Genomic DNA, 15,336 nt, shown 5'->3' with positions numbered 1-15,336 from the left:
GTGGAGCCAAATGCTGAGTCAAAGGGCTGAAGTAATTAGCAGTGGTCGATGAGTTTTAATGGGTAAAGAAATTTGTCTGACATAACAAAATGCGGAAAGAAATGGCATAGCTGTCTCAGTCGGGAACTTGTACTGGACTGTTTCTTTTCCATCCAATACTGTGTGATATCATCAGCTTGGGTGAAGCCCAATACAATCCCCAATATCAACCCTCTCACAGCCATTACTTTAGACCACGTCTCCATTACTTTTCTTTCCTTATCAGTGTAATCCTCTATCCATCTCTTCTGTATGGATGGCACAATCACAACATTTAAAAGAAATCTGGATGGATACGTGAATATGAATGGCTTAGAGGCATATGAGCCAAATGCTGGCAAATGGGACGAGATTTATCTAAGACACCTGGTTGGCATGGACGAGTTGGCCATAAGGTTCTGTTTCTATGCTGTGTATCTCTAAGACTCAATGTCAGAGCAAACAGGTAAGCGTTACGTGAGATTTGGTTTCAGGACAACTTTTTATTGAGTTAAAATGCTACATTCCTCATGTTGTCTGTTGTTCAAGCTTAAATGCCTAAGCTTTGAAACAACTGACGAGGACGTTTTCTTCAAACGTTCAATATGTTGAGGAAGGATTGTAGTAGGCATGTAGCATCTGGAGCCAGTACCGAGTTTGAACCATCTCCTGGTTAAATTCCTCGAAACATCAGTTACCAAATATGAAACCTGTTACAAGTGTACATTTTCCCCCACAGTCATGCCAGAAAAGTCCTTTGAAGACTGCAGGATGTAGCTGTTCAAGTAGGGAAACTCTCCCTTCTGATTCCTGCGGTGACAACTGTCAAAGGACACATATTTTGCTTTCCATGAAGGACATAGAACCTGTATTTTTGACAGCCATTGATCTAAATGGAAGTCAAAACATGATCACAAATCTGACTTTCTCTGCCCTCTTCTGCATTGCGGCATCAAACATTAAGTTCACATACACTTCGTGACCTCAGCTCTCTTTGGCTTTAGCAGGGAACGGACCATTTACAAGTTGGTAACTTTGGCACCTTTCTGGTATTTTGAGATCTCACTCACTGTGAACTCAGATTTCAGAACAAGTCACATGACCCCGTTCATTTGAATCATTAAATCCCCCATATCATTCCGATACACGCTGATAATTCTTTGCATTAAATTTCCTGAGGTCAGATAGTGCGATCAAGTTCAATATATATTTAGGAAGCTAGGTTAGATTATCCAGCGCTTTTTCTTCCAAAATGGGAACAGGAATTGTAGGTGTCATGAATAGGGTTTCAAGGTCGCAGGAGTGGACCAGCAGGCAGAAGGTGATTTGAAGCGCGTCTACTTCAACGCCAGCAGCATGTAGAATAAGGTAGTAGAACTTGCAGCATGGGTTAATACCTGGGACCTCAATGTTGTTGCTACTTCGGAGACATGGATAGGACAGAGACGGGAATGATTGCTGCACGTTCCAGGGATTAGATTTTTCAGTAAGAACAGTAAATTTGGGAAAAGAGTGGGAGGTGCGGCATTGTTCGTCAGGGACAGAATTGCAGTGGCAGAAATGAAATTTGATGTGGACTCGTCCAATGAGGCCGTATGGGCTGAGGTGAGAAACAGGAAAGGAGACGTCACCCTGTTAGATATTTTCTGTAGGCCTCCGAAAAGTTTCTGAGATGTAGAGAAAATGTTAGCAGAGATAATTCTGGATAGGAGTGTAGTCCCCAGTCATAAAGGCTGTTAGAAATTGAAGGAAATCCCTCGCTATGAGGTTAAAGATTCTGATTGATTATACTTCTGCTGCTGCTGATGGATCATTATGTTTCATGGACATCCAATTTTGAGTTCCCAGACCATTTCGAACAGTTTCTCAATTCATAGTAGTTGGTGCCAATTTACATCATGGAGAGTATCTTCATTATGACGATGAGATTTCATGTCCGTCAGATGTGTGTGGGTCTGCTTCCACAGATACTCCTAAGAATGGATGCATCTGTGGCAAGCAAATTGGTAACGATGTTTCCCTCTTCTTCGTTCATTCATCACATTCCGCTCCTATTTCTTCTCTACTTCTGTCCGCTCATTCAGTGATGTTACGGAAACATTCTTGGTGATGAACATGAAAGTACCACAATCAGGGTACATTGTGTGCCATTGTTGCACTCAATGCTTTTTCAAATTTAGTTTCAAGTTCGAGAAAAATTAATTTGTCACCAAGATATAGTCGGCAGTAGATAGCCATAAACAGAATGTTTCCTTAACCATTTGACCTGTTGCCATGAGATTTCATAGTTTCTGCAGTCAATGATGAGTAATTCCAGGGCAGCCCTTTTCCTGACAGTATAACATTGCGACCACCGCGTGAGAGCCTGTCTGCCCGCCGATAGAATATATACAATGATGGTGACTTTTTTTTGCAATTTTGCGCACAGGTGTAATTATGCGAATATGGCAATATCAGAATTTTACTTGACGAATCAAAATTATGAATAATTTTTACAGTGGGAAATAGAATGAAGGGTTATAAAGCTGAATGAGACACAGAAGGTGTTGTGCTCTCAAATATTTTGCCACTTAATCATAAAAAGAGAGAATGGACTTCAATGTTTGTCCTGTTCGGATCCGAACTCTGCTGGTTTAAAGGTGGTCCGAAGTCCGTGTGGGATGAGTTGGTTATGGAGGCAGGCTCTGAGGAAGCAAATGTAGCTGTGGTAGCGAGTATGTTTCAGGGCATGGTTGAAGAGCTTCAGGGCAGAGAAAGTTGTAGTGGGAGAGGGACTCCCTTCGATTCTTGTAGAGAGAGGATGAAAGCTTCTACAAGGTAGGCATCCTTGCAAGAGGATTCGCAGTAGGGTTAAAATCAACTAGGTAAAACAATGACTGCAGATGCTGGAACCCTTTACTGATGAAGGGCTTTTGCCCGAAACGTCGATTTTCCTGCTCCTCGGATGCTGCTTGAACTGCTATGCTTTTCCAGAATCACTCTAATCCATCAGTATATTGGGCCGTGGAACTGGTTTGAAGGGCAAATGATAACATCCTGAAGGAAGAGTTCACGTTTAGATGAGAATGACAATGTAATCAGGATAAAGATTATGTTAAAATTTGGTTAATTGACGTGAGATTGTGAAATGGCTGAATATGTTTTCCCTGACTTTACATTTATTAACGTCAGGGGATTGCACACCATTTAGACGAAAAGGCAAAACATTTCCAACCTCCAGTTGTCTTTATGGAACTGGAAGATACTCCTTTACAACGTTTTCACCCTCCCTATCCGAAACTTTAAAGAAGTGGTCCGTGTCTATCTTGAGTGGTCAATTGAATTTTGTGGAAATCATACGCTCTTATGGATGTGAGTCTGTGTTTGGGGAGATCGTATTTTTGTCTCTTATGTCATTATTTACTACAAAAAAATCAAGTCTTCCTATTTCTTATTTCAGCTCCAATGATTTCAATAAATCTCTTAATAGTGTGACTCTTTTGAAAATATCATGAGTTCCTAATTCAAACGAATAATGTAGCCTCCAGACTTATGTGTTTTTTTTGTTTGTTCACTTGCCATAGTTAATTGTCATCTTACTATATAAAGACTGTGGAATATTTCCGTGTGTCAATCGTTACCTAGTGGCCACGGCTATATCGGGTCTACTGGTCATTATACTCGACGTGATATTGAGACACATTCCAGTTGCATATCAGAGACAGTTTTATTTCCTGTTCTCAATCGCCAGTACGCTGTCTTGCTTTACACAGCCACTGACTGCGCTGTCTGGTTCACTTTCACCTTTGATTAAATTGTGGCTATTTGTTGCCAGAAGCTCAAAAGTAAAGCTTTTTTAGGTATGTGAAAGGAAAAAAAAAGGTTAAGACTAAAATTGGGCCCTTGAAGACAGAAAAAGGGGAATATGTTACGGAGAACAAAGAAATGGCAGAAAGGTTGAATTGGTACTTCAGATCAATGTTCACCGGGGAAGACGCAAACAATGTCCCAGAGGCTGAAGGACCTGAACTGAAGGGAATTTATATTTGCCAGGAATTGGTATTGCAGAGACTGTTAGAAGGCTGATAAGTGCCCGGTGCCTGATGGTCTACATCCCAGGGTACTGAAGGAGGTGGCTCTAGAAATCGTAGATGCGTTGGTGATTATTTTCCAGAGTTCGATGGATTTAGGATCAGTTCCTGTGGATTGGAGGGTGGCTAATGTTGTACCACTTTTTAACAAAGGAGTGAGAGAGAAAGCAGGAAATTATCGACCAGTTAGTCTGACCTCAGTTGTGGGAAAGCTGGAGTCAATTATAAAGTATGAAATTATGACACATCTGGATAGCAGTAACAAGATAGGTCAGAGTCAGCATGGATTTATGAAGGGGAAATCGTGCTTGACCAATCTTCTGGAATTTTTTGAGAATGTAACTCTGAAGACGGACAAGGGAGATCCAGTGGATGTAGTGTACCTGGACTTTCAGAAAGCCTTTGAAAAAGTCCCACGTAGGAGGTTAGTGAGCTAAATTAGCGCGCATGGTATTGAGGGCAAATTACTGACTTGGCTTCAAAATTGGTTGGCTGACAGGAAACAAAGAGTAGTGATAAATGGCTCCCTTTCGGAATACCAGTGGGGTACCACAGGGATCAGTGCTGGAACCACAGCTTTTTACAATATATATCAATGATATAGAAGATGGTATTAATAGCAACATTAGCAAATTTGCTGATGATACAAAGCTGGGTGGCAGGGTAAAATGTGAGGAGGATGTTAGGAGATTACAGGGTGACCTGGACAGGTTAGGTGAGTGGACAGATGCATTTTAATGTGGATAAATGTATGGTTATCCAAATTGGTGGCAAGAACAGGAAAACAGATTACTACCTAAATGGAGTCAAGTTAGGTAAAGGGGCAGTACAAAGAGATCTGGGTGTTCTTGTACACCAGTCAATGAAGGCAAGGATGCAGGTGCAGCAGGTAGTGAAGAAAGCTAATAGCATGATGGCCTTCAGAACAAGAGGCATTAAGTATAGAAGCAAAGAGGTTCTTCTACAGCTGTACAAGGCCCTGGTGAGACCGCACCTGGAATATTGTGTGCAGTTCTAGTCTCCAAACTTGAGCAAAGAAATTCTGGCAATTGAGGGACTGCAGCTTAGGTTCACGAGGTCAATTCCTGGAATGGCGGGACTATTGGAGCGATTATGTTGAACGATTGGAGCGACTGGGCTTGTATACCCTTGAGTTTAGAAGACTGAGAGGGGATCTGATTGAGACGTATAAGATTATTAAAGGATTGGACACTCTGGAGGCTGGAAACATGTTTCCGCTGATCGGTGAGTCACAAACCAGAGGACACAATTTAAAAATAAGGGGTAGGCCATTGAGGACAGAGATGAGGAGAAACGTCTTCACCCAGAAAGTGGTGGGTGTGTGGAGTGCTCTGACCCAGAAGGCAGTGGAGGCCCTTTCTCTGGATTCGTTTAAGAAAGAGTTGGATAGAGCTCTCAAGGATAGTGGAATCAAGGATTATGGAGGTAAGGCAGAAGCAGGATACTGATTGAGGATGATGAACCATGATCATAATGAATGGTGGTGCAGACTCGAAGGGCAGAATGGCCTACTCCGGTACCTATTGTCTATTGTCTATTGTAAATATTACAATGAGAAAGCGGCTGTTGTGCTTCTGGGATCAGTTAGTACGTTGAGCTGTTTGTTGAAAAAAAAATCTGGTATTTTCTTCTCTCGGGTTTTTATTCAATTGCGAACATTCCTTGTTTTTGTGTTGCATTAATACTTAATTATGCATCTCGAGTTTGACTCTCAATTAAATTTCTCTATTACATTTTATCCCCAACTGTCTCATTTCCCCTGATTCTGCTGCTCAACTTTTTTACGGTAAGACACATTTTAGTGACCAGTAGAGCGCGCAGGCTCACTCAAGTCTCACACAAACTGGGACGTTCAGAGGGATGCAGAAATTCAAAGTTGAAAAGTTCCTACATTTTCTGTTTGTGCACTCGACCAGTTTAATCCAGATGGTCTGTGTTCACGACACATTCTACATAGAAACGGACATGAGTTTTTGTGTATTAACGTATATAATCATTTATTTGCGTCGTAATTGCCTTCATGCTGCAGCTCCTCAGTTGCTGCACAATCACTGCGATTGATGCTGTGGCCCACATTAAATTTATACAGCAGCTGAAGAATGCTTGCTTATTTGATCTCAATTCTTCAGCAATGGAGCTGCATGTCGCTTTTGAAGCGGACTGATGAATAATGTCTTCATCACATAGCCAATGAAAGCACAATTCAATTTAATTCAAAAGTCAGAGAACAGTTAGAAAATGCACCAGTACACTTCTTGTAACTATAATTCTACATGTAGGTTTTTTTAAAAAAAAAGATCAACAGAAGTAATAATGTTTAGTTGTGTTTTGTTAAATATGCTGAGCTGGAAAGAGAGATTCAGTCCCACACTCTGGTCCTCAGCAAAGGGCAGGGGGCTGGGAGTTGTGGTTATGAAACACTGTCCTTGCTGCCAGCTCTGATGACACAAACACCATACTCTTCCACCCAACATTTTCCTGGTTACGTTCAAACTGTCCCTCTTCACATTCTCTCCATCCTGCACTTTCTATTTACCTATTCCCCCCTTCCAATTTCCTCACTCTCTTAATGCTTCTCTTTCTCTGACACTCTTGCTCTATGACCTATCTTTCCTTTGTCTCCATAACGTGAAACTCATTCTCACAAGCTCTCTCTTACTCTCCCAAAACCTCATTCTCGCTTCTCGTTTATTATTGCTCATTCATGGGATGAGGGAATTGCTGGCTGGCAGCATTTATTGCGGTTAAGAGACAACTACATAGCTGTGATTCTGGCGTCATATGAGGCCATATCAGGTAGGAATGATAGATTCATTCCCAAAAAAAGGGATTAATGAACAAATATGAGTTTTTCCAACAATCGATGATGGTCATCATCAATCATGGTGGGATTTGACCTGAGGTCCCAGCACATTGCCCGGCTGTCTTGATTAACAGTCCAGGGATAATGCCAATCGGTCAACACCTTCCCCATTTTGTCTGCTCTTATCTCTTCCCTATTCACCATCGCGCTCTCTGTTTCGCCTTTTCCCTCACTCATCCATCCCACTCTCTCTTTCTGTCACGCACACACAAACGCACACACGCATGACCCCGCTCTCTATCAGCATCAGACATTTCTCACACCCCTTTGGGTTGGGAATCACGCTCCGTTTTCTTGAGGCAATTGTGTTCCCGTGTGAGAATGACAGATCCTGATAATCACTTTCTTTCTCTGATACTTCTCCTGCACACCCTTCATTAAATCCGAGTCTGTTTACACAAGGTTCGAATAGTTTTGGACGTTGACGGACAGGAGAGGACATTTAACAGAATGGTCACAATATTTTCGTCATAGAAACATCGAAGAGAGGTGTGGCAGTAAGCCATTCAACCATTCAAGCCTGGTCCATCATTGAATATGATCATGGCTGCTCAGGGAGCTCAATATCATCAGCTTGTCCCTCTTTCGTATGACTTGATCCCTCAAGCCACAAGAGCGATATCCTCCTCCTTCTTGAAAAAAAAGAGTCTTGAGATGAACCATTTTTTCCTCGTATATTCCCTGGACTGAGCACTCTCTGGATGAAGGAATTACTTCTCAACTCCATTTTAAAAGTTTGACCACCTATACATAAAACATGTCCCCTGTTTCTGGACACTCTCACTTCCTCTGTCTTCTTTCTGCTTGGATTATTCAGATAGATCCATCTTGGATTATTCACACAGATACATACTTGCTCAAGGACAGTTTGTGAATAAAAGAGAAGATGAATAATCACAAATCCATTCGGCCTTAACACTCTGCTGGCATGAGACGACAACAAGAAATAAACAAGATTGGAAACAAAACAAATATGCTTCAGTTCACACAGACTCAGGCACCACCTAATATGACATGGGGTAAAGCAACTGCTAATTAAACCATACCCACAGAAAAGCTCACCTCGCCTCTCAATCTGCTAAAACATGAGTGACAGAGAGCGACTCAAATTCGAATATTTAAAGAAAATAAACAATTTATTCCCTAAAACCAAAACAGAATGTTAGCAAAGCTGTTAACATCTGCAAGTCCCCTTCCTCTTAAAAATCGTTATCTACCTCCCACTCTTTTACAATATACTGATTCAATAAAGTCCCTATTAAACCTACAAAAAAGTTAACTTTCAAAAACAGTTGTCATCTTTGACTGCCGAACTCCTTCTTTGTATAGGTTTCACCAGGTCGTCATCAGTCTTCTGCTGCACAGATGTTTCCTATGAAAAAGGTATCTTTAAGAGAGAGGGTGTGCGGGCAGTGTGTCGATAACAGTGGATTCTCTTTGTTAGTGACTAACTGCCCAAAGTGCCTGCTTTATACACCCCATCACATCGTTTCGTCTCATTGATTCAATGTTACCAAACAGTAACATTCAAATTCGATTGGGTTTTCGTATGTTGGGGCATTAATTAAACTGATTGGTTGAATGAGAATTGTTGTGCAAACTGGGCGGCACGGTGTCACAGTGGTTAGCACTGCTGCCTCATAGCGCCAGAGACCTGGGTTCAATTCCCACCTCAGGCGACTGACTGTGTGGAGTTTGCACGTTCTCCCCGTGTCTGCGTGGGTTTCCTCCGGGTGCTCCGGTTTCCTCCCACAGTCAGGTCAGGTGGATTGGCCATGCTAAATTGCCCATAGTGTTAGATAAGGGGTCGATGTAGGGGTATGGGTGGGTTGCGCTTCGGCGGGGCGGTGTGGACTTGTTGGGCCCAAGGGCCTGTTTCCACACTGTAAGTAATCTAATCTAATCTAAACTCAGTATCTGAGTGACGGCTCAAACGCTCCATCTTCAAATTCTCCCATACACATTATGTCTGCAGAAAGTCACATGTCAGGTCTTTGCATTCCCTCTGTCTTAAAGGTACAGTACATGTTTTCAACTTCATAACAACAGCCTTAGAGTAAAGGAAGACGTTTTCGAATAATGATAAGGAAAACTTCTTCAGCGGGAGAATGGCGAAGCTAAGAAATGTATAGCCATATGATGGTATGGTGGCCAGGTCATTGAGGCTGATTTGGATATGTTCTTGGGTAACAAGGAGATCGAAGCTTACGAGAAGAAAGCGGGAGAGTGGTGTTCAGTAAGTTGAAAATCACACAACACCAGGTTATAGTCCAACAGGCTTATTTGGAAGGACTGTCTTTCGGAGTTTTGCTGCTTCATCAGGTGATTGTGGAGTATAAGATGTTAAGACACAGATTTTATTGCAAAAGATACAATGCCATGCAACTGAAATGACATATTGAACAAACCTGGATTGTTGTTCAGTATTTAATCTTTTAGAATGCATTGCAGATTTCGGTTCATTAATAAGTAAATTCTAGAACTTATTTTAAGTCACCTTCTTGATACAACTAAAGGTATTAAAACCAATAGATGACAGCTCAGCTCAGACAATGCATTGAAGAGTTGAGGTCAGTGTATAACAATCTTGAGTGAGAATGGTTCAGTTAGCAAATTGGAATTTACAAAATATTACATTCATTGACTGCTTGCACGAACCGCCTGAAGATCGGCATTTTTGAGCAAAATAGAATCTATGTGCAAATATAATTCCACATATACTTACTTGTGCGTGTGTGCACGTGAGACACCCACCCACACACACACACACACACACACACATATGGAAATAGCGAGGGAGAGCATGTGATGGTGAGCATGAGTGTGATTGAACATGACAGAGTGTTTGTTTGCATGTGTGAATGCTTGCTAAATGGTGGTAGGAAGAAGTCTAAGCCTGTAAGAGGATGGGTGCGTATGCATGAGTGCGCGAGGTCAATGTATGTGTGCGTGTTTGGGGGGATATGGGTGAGTGCGTGTGCATAGATGAATGCATGCACACTTGTGTAAATGTGTCAGAGAGTTATAGCGTGCTTGGCTCAACTGTATTGTGACATGAAGCAAAGATTCTGTTTGAGACCATTCTAATTGATATCAAGCATCGCTATTAATCCCTGCTCAAAGGCTTTATGTTGTTACCTATCCTTACGTATACATTAGCGATGGTCTCCCAAACATCAGAGGCTGAATGTCCCTGGCCACTGACTTGAAGGGAACAACCCTCTCTGTTGGTTGTTGCGTGGTTTCCGTCCAACCACGATTGTATGTTCTCCTTGGAGTCGCCAATGAACGTCAGGCCATCCTTGCCCGCAGCATAAGAGACAGAAAACGTTGTCTGAGTCAGATGAGTATTTACCCCGTACATGTTGTGTGGTGTCTACACAAATATTGGTGGTACCCATGTCGACACTCTGGCGCGTCTTGCAGTGATTGACAGAGGGGATTGTGAGGTGTTGTGTTCGATGTTGCCCTGAAAGTTGGGCAATTTGCTGCAAACAATCAAACATCTGTTTATGTATTGGTGGTTGTTTAAAGACGAGAAGTGAAGGCCAACATAACGTTTTGGCGAGATGCTCACTCTCATCGATAATGTGTTTCATGCTGCAGAAAACATGAAATAGTTTTTCCGTTTCTGGGAAGTTCTGGACAATGAAGGAGACCCTATCGTTTGCAACCCGTGTCTGTCTCCTGCGGAGGTCATTTTGGTTTCTGCAGTGGCACGGCGGAACTGGCAGTCAATGAGTTGAGCATTGTACCTTGAACTTATGACATCATCCTCGAGCACCTTCATGTGTTCGTCACGTCTAAGCAGATCCTGTGTATGCGTACGGCTTGTCCGTAGGGGACAGTTCGTTTTACACGTTTGGTGGGGAAGCTAGAGAAGTGTACCATTGTGAGTTTAGCCATATGTTTGTGGTAGAGAGAGGTACTGAGTTGCTCATCATTGATGGGGAAAATGTCCACGAATGAGACAGATACTAGAGTAATTCATGGCAAGTCTGACGGTGTGATGAAAGTCGTTGATATCGTGGCGTAATTGTTTCACTTTTACGTCTCGCCCTGGGGCTAGAGGAAGGAATTGTCGTCAATATATTCAGCAGGGAATGAGAACTTCAGTTGTAGTTCCAGTGTCCAGAACGTTGAGAGTAGTGAGGTCAGAAATGTGGTTTCAAGGTCGCAAGAGTTCACCAGTAAGCAGGAAGATAGTTTGAAATGTATCTACTTAAACGCCAGGAGCATTTAGAATAAAGTAGGTGACTTGCAGCATGGGTTGGTATTTGCGACTTTGATGTTGAGGCCATTTCGGAGACATAGATAGAGCAGGGAAAGGAATGGGTATGCAGGTTCCTGGAGCTAGCTGTTTCAATCAGAACAGAAAAGATAGTAAAAGAAGGGAGTGTGGCATTGTTAGAAAAGGACAGTACTACGGTAGCAGAAAGGATGTTTGAGATAGTATGGGTTGAGGTTCGAAACAGGAATGGAGAGGTCACCCTGTTGGGAGATTTCAATAGGACTGTGTATAGTTCAATACATGTAGAGGAAGGATAGCAACGATATTTCTAGATAGGAGCGAGAGTAGCAGGCTCGTTATTGGGGGTCTTTTACTTTCCTAATATTGACTGCAACTACAATAGGTCGAGTACTTTAGGTGGGTCCGTTTTTGCCCAATGTGTGCAGGATGGATTTCTGACATGGCACATTTGATTTGGTATTGGGTAAAGAACCTGGCCAGGTATTAGATTTGGAGTGAATTGGGCACTTTGGTGATAGTGACCACAATTTGATCATGTTTTCCATACGATGGAAAGGGATATGGATATCTTGAAGGACAGGAGTTATTGCTGGACGAAAGGCAATTATAATGTGATTAGGCAAGAGTTAAGATGCATCGTATAGGGAAGGAAGCTGCAGGGGATGATCATAATTGAAGTGTTGAGCTTATTGAAGGATCTGTTACTGCAGTCCTTGATAAGTATGTACGGGTCAGGCACGGACTAAGTGGCCGAGAGAGAAAGCCCTGGTTTAGTAAAGAAGGAGAGGAAGAAGAAGGCTTATATTAGGATAAAATATGAAGGCTCAGTCAGGGCGCTTGAGAGTTACAACTTAACCAGGATAGACCTAAAGAGAGAGCAAAGCTGAGCCAGGAGGGTACATGAGAAGTCGTTGACAGATAGGATGAAGGAAAACCCTAAAGCTTTCTATGGGTATATCAGGAATAAAAGAATGACGCAAGAAAGTTGGGGCCAATCAAGGACAGTATAGGGACGTTGTGCATAGATTCCAAGATATGGGAATCGCTAAATGAATATTTTTCGTCAGTATTCGCGCTGCAAAGGACTATGTCATTGCGGAGAATACTGAGATAAAGCCCATTAGACTAGATGGGATTGACTTTCGTAAGGAGTTGTTCACAATTCTGCAACGTATGAATATAGGCATGTTCCCTCGGCCGGCTGGGATATATTCTAAGATTCTCTGGGAATCCAGGGTGGAGATTGTACAGCCTTTGGTTCTTATCTTTATGTAGTTATTGTGTACCGGAATAGTGCCAGAGGAATGGAGGAAAGCAAACGATGTCCCCTTGTTCAAGAAGCGGAATAGCAGAATCCACATTAAAGTCCGCGAAAAGTGGAAACCTGGTAATAATAGACAAGTGACCCCGACTTCGGTGGTGCATAAAGTGTTGGAAATGTTTAAAAGCGAGAGAACATATACTCATTAAGAGATGAATAATTTGAGTCGGGACTGTCAAAATGGTTTTGTGAATGGTAAGTCGTGCCTCAAAAGCCTTATCAAGTTCTTTGAAATGGTGACCAAATGGCTGAATGAAGGTAAAGCAGTTGATGTGTCGTCTATGTATTTCAGTAAGTCGTTTGTGAACGTTTCCAGAATAAGCTATTGCTGAAAATACGGATGCATGTGATTGTAGGTGGTTTAGCAGTTTGGATCAGAAGTTGGCTAACTGAAAGAAGACAGAGTTGATGGGAAATGTTCATCGTGGAATTCAGTTACTAGTTTTGGACCGCAAGGATCTGTTGTTATATTTCATAAATGACCTAGATGAGGGCAGAGAAGGAGGGGTTTAGAAAATTTGAAGATGACACTAACGTCGGTATAGTTGTGTACAGTGCTGAAGAATGTTGCAAGTTTCACAGGGACACAGATAGGCTGCAGAGCTGGGCTGAGAGTTGGCAAATTGACTTTAATGTGGATAAGTGTGAGGTGATTCGCTTTGTAAAGTGCAAAAGGAATAAAGAATGCTGGACTAATCGTAAGATTCTTGGTAGTGTAGATGAGAAGTGTACATGTACATAGAGCCATGAAACACACTAAACAAGTTTATCGGGTTGTTAAGAAGGCATACGGTGTGTTAGCTTTTATTGATGACGGGATTGAGTTTCGGAGCTACGAGGTTATGGTGATGCTGTACCAATCTCTGGTGTTGCCGCATTTGCAGTAATTCCTACAGTTCTGGTCACTTAATTACAGGAAGTGTAGAGAAGCATTGGAGTCGTTTCAAAGGAAATTTGCTGGGATGTTGATGGCATGGAGGGACTTTCTTATGAGTAATGACTGAGGCACTTGAGGCTGTTTTCTTTGGAGAGAAAAAGGTTGAGAGGTGACATAATTGAGATGTATAAGATAAACAGACGGTTAGACAGGGTGAACAGAGAGAGCCTTTTTCGTTGGCCAGCGAAGGCTAGCACGAGAGGACATAGCTTTACATTGAAGGGTGAAAGACACAGGGCAGATATCAGAGATAGTTTCTTTATTCCGAGAGTAGTAGGGGTGTGGACGCAATGCCTGCAACAGTGGTGGAGTCACCAACCTTAAGGGCATTTTAACGATCATTGGTTATACATATGGAAGAACATAGAATAGTGTATGATAGATGCTTTAGATTGTTTCCACAGGTCGTCAGAACGTCGAGGGCCAAAGGGCGCGTAATATACTTTGTTCTATGGTCTATAATCCGATGTATAGTTCTTTTGTGGAGGTCCTGTACAGCAAAGAAGTCTCATTCCAACTTGTCCATGAAAATGCTGGCATGCAAATTTTACACCCCATGTCAGTTCCGTGTTTGGATGAATAAGTGATTGTCAGAGGTGAAAATGTTGTGTTTGAGGATAAAGTGGATGAGTTCTAGCATGGTGTTCGAAGATTAGCAATTGTTGGTCTTGAGTGCCGAGACTCTGACCTCACACATTTTAGCGTAGTCTGACTTGAGATGTCACCGTTAGTTATAAAACCTTCAGTTCTCTCGAGAAGGTAACTTAAAAGAAGTCTGGGATTTCAACATTAATGAAACGAAACCAGCAACCCTTTCTACGAGATGAAAGGCTTAAGCACAATCCAGGTTTGTTTAATATCTCATTTCAGCTGCATGAAACTTTAACCGTTTGTGTCTTAATATCTTATGCTCCACAGCCAGCTGATGAAGGGGCAGCACTCCGAAAGCTAATGCTTGCAAATAAACCTGTTGTAGCATGACCTGGAATTGTGTGACCTTTAACTTTGCCCAACCCAGTCCAACAACAGCTCCTGCACTTCATGGCTACATTGAGAAACTTATCAGCCATGATTAAATGACGGATTCAATAGGCTGAAGGACCTAATTCCTGCTCCTACGTCTCGTTGGGTTGTTGTCTTTTGCTTTGATGTGGTTTTAAAATGATTTTAATGAGAGCCAGCCAAGGCAGATGACTAGTTTTGGATGTTGCTGTGAGCATTTACGTAACAAGTTTAGAAATAACTTCAGAAAGAGTAATTGTGTATTTAATGAACGCTGTCGTCAACATAAGGGCAGTTAGAGTAATGCATGCTTAGTGAGCGCCTTGTTTGACTGCTTTATATCTCGTTGCAAGGTAAAGGTTTGCTGATGTTAGGGTTGAGGTCTTGTCAATAGTAGCATGTTTCTTCTTGTGCTTTAAAGAATGGAAAAAAATTGTATTAACGTAATTTCACCGGAGCCTATTGCTGAAAATGCGGAGGCATGTGACTGGGGGTGATTTGGCGGTTTGGTTCATATATTGCTTGGCAGAAAGAAAGTTGGAAGAAGGGTCGATCGGAAATGTTCATCCTGGAGTTCAGTAACTAATGGTGTGCAGCAAGGAACTGGTTGGGGTCGCTGCTGTTTGTCATTTTTATGAGTGACCGGGATGAGGACGTAGAAGGATGGTATAGTCGACTTGCGGATAACAATAAGGTCAGTGGAGTTGTTAACAGTGCCGAAGCATGTTGCAGGTTACAGAGAGCATAGATACACTGCAGAACGGGCCTGAGACGTGGTAAATTGCGTTTAATGTGGATAAGGGCGAGGTGATTCATTTTGGAAGTGGCAACAGGAATAAAGTGCACTGGGCA

Source organism: Chiloscyllium punctatum, chromosome 51 (genome assembly GCF_047496795.1).
Source record: "Chiloscyllium punctatum isolate Juve2018m chromosome 51, sChiPun1.3, whole genome shotgun sequence".
Lineage (NCBI taxonomy): Eukaryota > Metazoa > Chordata > Chondrichthyes > Orectolobiformes > Hemiscylliidae > Chiloscyllium > Chiloscyllium punctatum.
Note: the sequence above shows the minus strand (reverse complement) of the source record.